At 41.6% G+C, this 6000-nt stretch overlaps 1 pseudogene across 1 annotated transcript in view; it reads right to left on the bottom strand.

The window, feature by feature from the left end:
- Positions 1–6000, bottom strand: part of LOC114286537 (ABC transporter C family member 4-like) — a 573165-nt pseudogene continuing 567165 nt past the window's right edge. Inside the window, exons 7-15 of the transcript XR_014345634.1 lie at positions 5390–5554; positions 4934–5011; position 4426; positions 2357–2572; positions 2019–2233; positions 1337–1642; positions 1080–1143; positions 725–964; positions 1–97 (exon numbers count right to left, since the gene is read on the bottom strand). The product of XR_014345634.1 is annotated as an ABC transporter C family member 4-like (transcript). The remainder of the gene's footprint in view (positions 98–724; positions 965–1079; positions 1144–1336; positions 1643–2018; positions 2234–2356; positions 2573–4425; positions 4427–4933; positions 5012–5389; positions 5555–6000) is intronic.

Here is a 6000-nt window from a genome sequence, read left to right as displayed (position 1 = left end):
TCATATTCCAGATGAGCGGTTAGCGTACTTCTGAGCCAGTGCCCCGAATAGTGAAGGCCTCTCAAGTGAGATGGTTTGTCAAACTCTTTTGCCCAACCTGTTAAAGAGTGAAATGGGATATCAGCTATGAAACTCATGTATAAAAACAAAAATAAATAAATAAATAAGCCAAAACATAGAGAATATGGAGCTTAAATGCAAGAATGAAGTCTTAGGAGAATATAAGGTTTCAAAACTTTTGACCAAAATGACAGAAAGGCACATGGCCATATAAGATCACAAAAGTTACGTGATTCGCTCCAAAACTATGGCTACATCCAAGGTCATTGTGACTTCACTAAGCTCAAAAAAATTATAAGAGAGTCGAGGAAATAGCTGCCTCCCTCCCCTCAACTACATATACATTGAATTAGGACAACAAGTGCGAGATTTACGCGGTTCACTCCAAAAACTAGGGCTACGTCCAGTCACTCAGGTTTCATTATAATAAAGAAGTTTACAAGAGAGACAGAGAGAGAATTAGGGCAATAGTTCATTAGTGTGATATTACCAAAAATGCCCGTATTCCAAATTTGTGGTTGTTGAGTAGTTGGTGTCTAATACTTATCAATGAGGTCACAAACACTGAGAACATCCACTTTGTCTTGCTAGGTCACAGATAATTTGCAATCCAATTTTTTTTTTCATTTGAAGGATGGGGAAAGTAAGGTAAAGAAACACTAACCTGCATCTATAACTAAAACCCTGTCACAGTCCATGCCTGTTGGTATTCTGTGAGCAATGCTGATGATTGTACGGCCTGCAAAATCCTCTCGGATGATCTTCTGAATTACAGCATCAGTTTGTGAATCGACAGAAGCTGTTGCCTCATCCATAAACAAAAGCCGGCTGTGCTTTAGCATTACCCTTCCCAAGCAGAGAAGTTGCCTCTGCCCCTCGCTCCAATTGTCTCCGTTATCAACAACTGAGAAATTTCCAAAAAGAAATAAAATGTTTACCTTCATTCACTAAATGGGAAACACCAAATCAAGCAAGTTTTGGTGCAGCCTAGTGAAGAAGCGATGAAGTATGAATATTACCTAAAGAATCAAGTTTACCAGGCTTTGCAGCAACCACATCTTTAAGTTGACAACGGTCGAGGCTCTATAAAAATTGGTTTCTTCATATCAGTGAAAGCACAAGAAAAGCTCAAATTGTGTACGCTTTGGTCTTGAATTGTGAACCGAGAAAATGAAACACAACAGAAGAAGTGATGTTCATGATGCAAACTTTATTCTTTTCCGACCTTAAAAAGCCCAAACTGGTTTATTTTAGGAAATAAGAACGGAAAATGTACCTTCCATATCTCTTCATCTGAATACAGCCCAATTGAATCAATGTTGCTTCTGACAGTTCCTTCAAAAAGGACAGGCTCTTGAGGAATGATCCCAAAGCGAGACCTAAGATCATGAAGCCCTAGCATGGAAATGTCAATGCCATCAATGATTATTCTCCCTCCTGAAGGTTCAACCAGCCTAAAGAAAACCTGGATCAGAGTCGATTTTTCACTCCCTATGCGACCAACTACACCTATCTTCTCTCCTCCTCGAATATTGAGAGTAATACCTTTAAGAACCAGAGGGGTATTTGGACGATACCTAGCCTGTTCACCAAGTGTTCGAGTATGTCTTATCAGAAAGGGTTCCAAAAAATATTAGAACAGAATATTATTGTAGTTCAAGTCATGCTAATAAAGATCCAAAGTTCATTGACGACACACTTGAGGACATTTTATTTTTAAAAATTCTACTAATTTATAAATCAAGGCAAAGTGGTCTGTCTAAATTTCAGATCATATCATGTAGACATCATAAAGCCTAGTTATCTTCTGAAATTTTTCTCCATTTCGTGTTGCCTGACACCATGCACGCCTTACCAGAACAATTTAGACACAAAATATTTGTTATCAAGAATAAATGACTTCAAAAGTAAAAAACAATGTTACAAATTTGAAACAAAACGGGTTTAAGGCAAGTTACCTGCAAATCTTTGAGGTCAACATTGCCGTGGGTAGGCCAATTAGCAGAGGGAAGGCAATCTTTTTTCTCCCATTCGGCTTCTGATGGAATATTTGTGAACTGTTTTACCCTCTCAACAGAAACCATTCTATTTTCCACAAAGCAGCTCATATATACAGCCCAGAATAATACACCATTGAGGGACAAACCATGCGAGAGAGTTAATCCAACGCTCTCTGGGCAATACAGTACGTGTCAGTTTCCCACATTTGAGAACCAAGTAACCGTGTAAAAAAGGGGGGAAAACAAAGAAACAACTCATTAACATCACATATGATCCAATTATTGTAGAGGACTACCTGGCCTAATGATACTGCTAGGCAACAAGATCAAAAACAATGCAGAAATGCAGAGGACGCAGCTTCCAATGAGTTCCAAATGGAAGCCCAACCACTCGTTGTACCCATTATTGTGAAAATCCATACGTAAATTTGCGTTCACCCTGTTGACATTATCCTGGCAAAATATTTCTTGCTTCCTGAAACAGTGAATTGTCATAACACCAGAAATGCTTTCTGAGTGTTAAAATATGTTAGTAGTCTATGTTAGTATTGCTAGTGTTATCATTATGTTTAGTACAGCATTATGTTAGCTTTAATAATTATCCTTGCTTTATGCTTTCGGTGCCTCAATTGGCACCCAATGTTGGCTTTCTCCTCTCTATAAAGAGAGTGTAAATCTCTTTGTAAATACACAGAACAATACACAAATCAATCAATAATAATACATCAGTTATTTTTACATGGTATCAGAGCTATAAGATTTAGGCCTATACTCTTTTTTTTTCCGGCGGGCAGCCGGCCGGCAACCTTGCCTTCGCTGCCCGCTGGAGTTTTTCCACACATACCAGAAACTCTGCTTTCTTTGTTTCCTCATCTTCATCGTCACTAATTTCTTTCTCTGTGGTCTTCTCTGTCCAGAGGTAGATTGGGTAGCTAATGACCATCAGAGTGCTTCTTCACAAGTTCCTTCAACTTGGACATACTCCCTGCATTGGAGTTGGCCGATGCATGTTCATCCCCATCAAAATCATCAACCATTGGAATCATCAACCATTGAATCCAACCTGTATTCATTTCTTTTTGTGGACTTCAATTTAGATCCACCATTCCAGTAAAGTTTGTAGACCAGTAACTCTATCGTCTTCCGTCACCACAACGGCGAACACCGCGTGGAGTTCCTCCGCCGTGATCCGACCGTCGTGATCACTGTCGAAGAAATCGAAACGCCTCTCACGGCTCCGAGTCGCAAGCCGGCGACTCGAACGCCGAGCTGATCGAGCTGAATTCCTCCAAGCTGATACGTCCATCCCCGTCCTTATCAACATCACTGAGCATCAACTTCAGTTACTTCTCCATCAGTAGGTAGCTTGTCCAGAGTGTTCATAGCCTTGCTGTCTTCTACAGCAGATGGAGGAATCAAGTGAAACCCAACAACAGAGCTAGAATCATCCCTCCTCGACTCCCATTACACCGAGCTCGCCGAGCTCGTTGAACAGGCCCTCCTCTTACCAACCCTCGAAGCCACCGTAAACACCCACAACATCACCATCTCTCGCACGCAGATATTTTTGCCCCATTCGGATCGGTGAAGTTTCCTAGATCAAAATGGAGTATGGAGACCAGGTTCAACATGTTCCAAACCCGAACTATGACTGCCTCCTCTTTGATGTCGATGATACTCTTTATCCCCTAAAATCTGGTCTGTCGGCAGAATGCACCAAGAACATCACCGACAACCTGGCACGCCTTTTCATGGCACGTCTTTTGATGAATCGGGCACGTCTTTTGATGGCACGCCTTTTGAGGGTGCGGGCACACCTTTTGAGGGCACGACTTTTGAGGGCTCGATATCTACATCCATGTATATCTTTTGGGTAGCCTATATACACACTCATACAGTGTCTTCTACACCGGTCAGCTTTATCAATCCTTTTGTTTCAACCTCAAATAGGTTTCTATCTTCCCACCTATTTGAGTTTGAGGGGGGGTTATACACAGTATCATGTATAAGTCGCTCATGGCGCACTCCCTAAGTCGCCCCCTTGGTGCACCACCACAACCTCTGCTCCAACGGTCCGACATGACCCCGTAAACTGTCTTCAACAACGGTCCGACATGACCCCGTAAACTGTCCTGCTACATCGGTCCGACATGACCCCGTAAACTGTCTTCTACAACGGTCCGACATGACCCCGTAAACTGTCCTGCTACATCGGTCTGACATGACCCCGTAAACTGTCTTCTACAACGGTCCGACATGACCCCGTAAACTGTCCTGCTACACCGGTCCGACATGACCCCATAAACTGTCTTCTACATCGGTCTGACACGACCACACAGTGTCTGCTACAACGGTCCGACATGACCCTGTAAACTGTCTGCTACAACGGTCCGACATGACCCCGTAAACTGTCTGCTACACCGGTCCGACATGACCCCATAAACTGTCTTCTACATCGGTCTGACACGACCACACAGTGTCTGCTACAACGGTCCGACATGACCCCGTAAACTGTCTGCTACAACGGTCCGACACGACCATACAGTGTCTCCTATTCCATTTTTAATTGTCAGCCTATTTTTCTGTTTTGTTACTCTCTCTCCAAACTCAAGTTGGTTAGTTTCTATCCTCCTTGAGTTTGCGGGGGGCTGTTAAAATATGTTAGTAGTCTATGTTAGTATTGCTAGTGTTATCATTATGTTTAGTACAGCATTATGTTAGCTTTAATAATTATCCTTGCTTTATGCTTTCGGTGCCTCAATTGGCACCCAATGTTGGCTTTCTCCTCTCTATAAAGAGAGTGTAAATCTCTTTGTAAATACACAGAACAATACACAAATCAATCAATAATAATACATCAGTTATTTTTACACTGAGAAGTGATGAATGACAAGCCTTTTGGTAATGGAATCGAGTCGGGTTAATTCATGAGATGTTGCAAGGTAGTATCTCTGAAACCAGAAGAAACAGGAATGGTTACAATAAATTCATCTGTAGTTTCATTGCTCATATACATATTTATTAGCTTTTGCTTTTATTCCCGTTAAAACAACAAATATGATTGTTATGAATCTGCGAGTCATTTGTGGGATCTATTGGAAGTCCACCATGCCAATGTTTTTCAAATTTGAAGATATCTCCAAGAACTTTCACAATTTGTTCCTACCATGGAACCAATTTCATTTTCTCCAATAGAAAATTTCAGTGTTTGACTAATTTTCCTTAACATATTTTGGAAATAGCTATATTTTCAGTACATGAATAATTGCTAGTTGTCGAAGAGAGATTATATTGCCAAAAATACAGTGACGTTAAATAAATGCCCATACCCGGAACCAGAAATTCAGCCAAGCAAGTGGAAATAAAAGGAATATTGTTGGCCAAGCATACTGACATGTGATGATGATGATGCCGATCACTGTGATGTACATGGTAACAGTCATGCTTAAAAAGAAGGGAAGAAAGAGATCAATGTTGGTCTGATCAGTCGAGGCCTACACTATGAAAGATAATACGGTCAATACCCAACAAGAAATAAACCTTTCTATAGTCTAAAACAAATCTAGATGCAAATTTCAGAATATATTTGTAAGAGGGGCTAATTTGAGCCCACTAAATTATTTAGGCCCAATAGCCCAAGATTAGTGGGCCCGAATTTATCGCAAGTCCAAGAATCGGTGGGCCCAGATTTATTGCCATCAAACGGATTGAATCGCTGTAAGCCTCGAAAGGGTTCGGGTCCACGAACCTAGAGACTTACTCGGGCCCGGACTCGAAAGGGTATTAAGCAAGCCTAGAGATCCGAGGCACTCGGACTCGAAAGGATTCGGACCCACGAATCTAGAGATCCGAAGTACTTGGCTTCGAACGGATTCAGACGCAATCTAGAAGTCGCTCCGTTAATGAGTCCCAGAACACTTGCGGGCTCGGAGCTTTCCGG

Source organism: Camellia sinensis, chromosome 12, assembly GCF_055761805.1.
Source record: "Camellia sinensis isolate YWXY chromosome 12, ASM5576180v1, whole genome shotgun sequence".
Classification (NCBI taxonomy): domain Eukaryota; kingdom Viridiplantae; phylum Streptophyta; class Magnoliopsida; order Ericales; family Theaceae; genus Camellia; species Camellia sinensis.
This window is presented reverse-complemented; position numbering and strand designations above follow the sequence as displayed.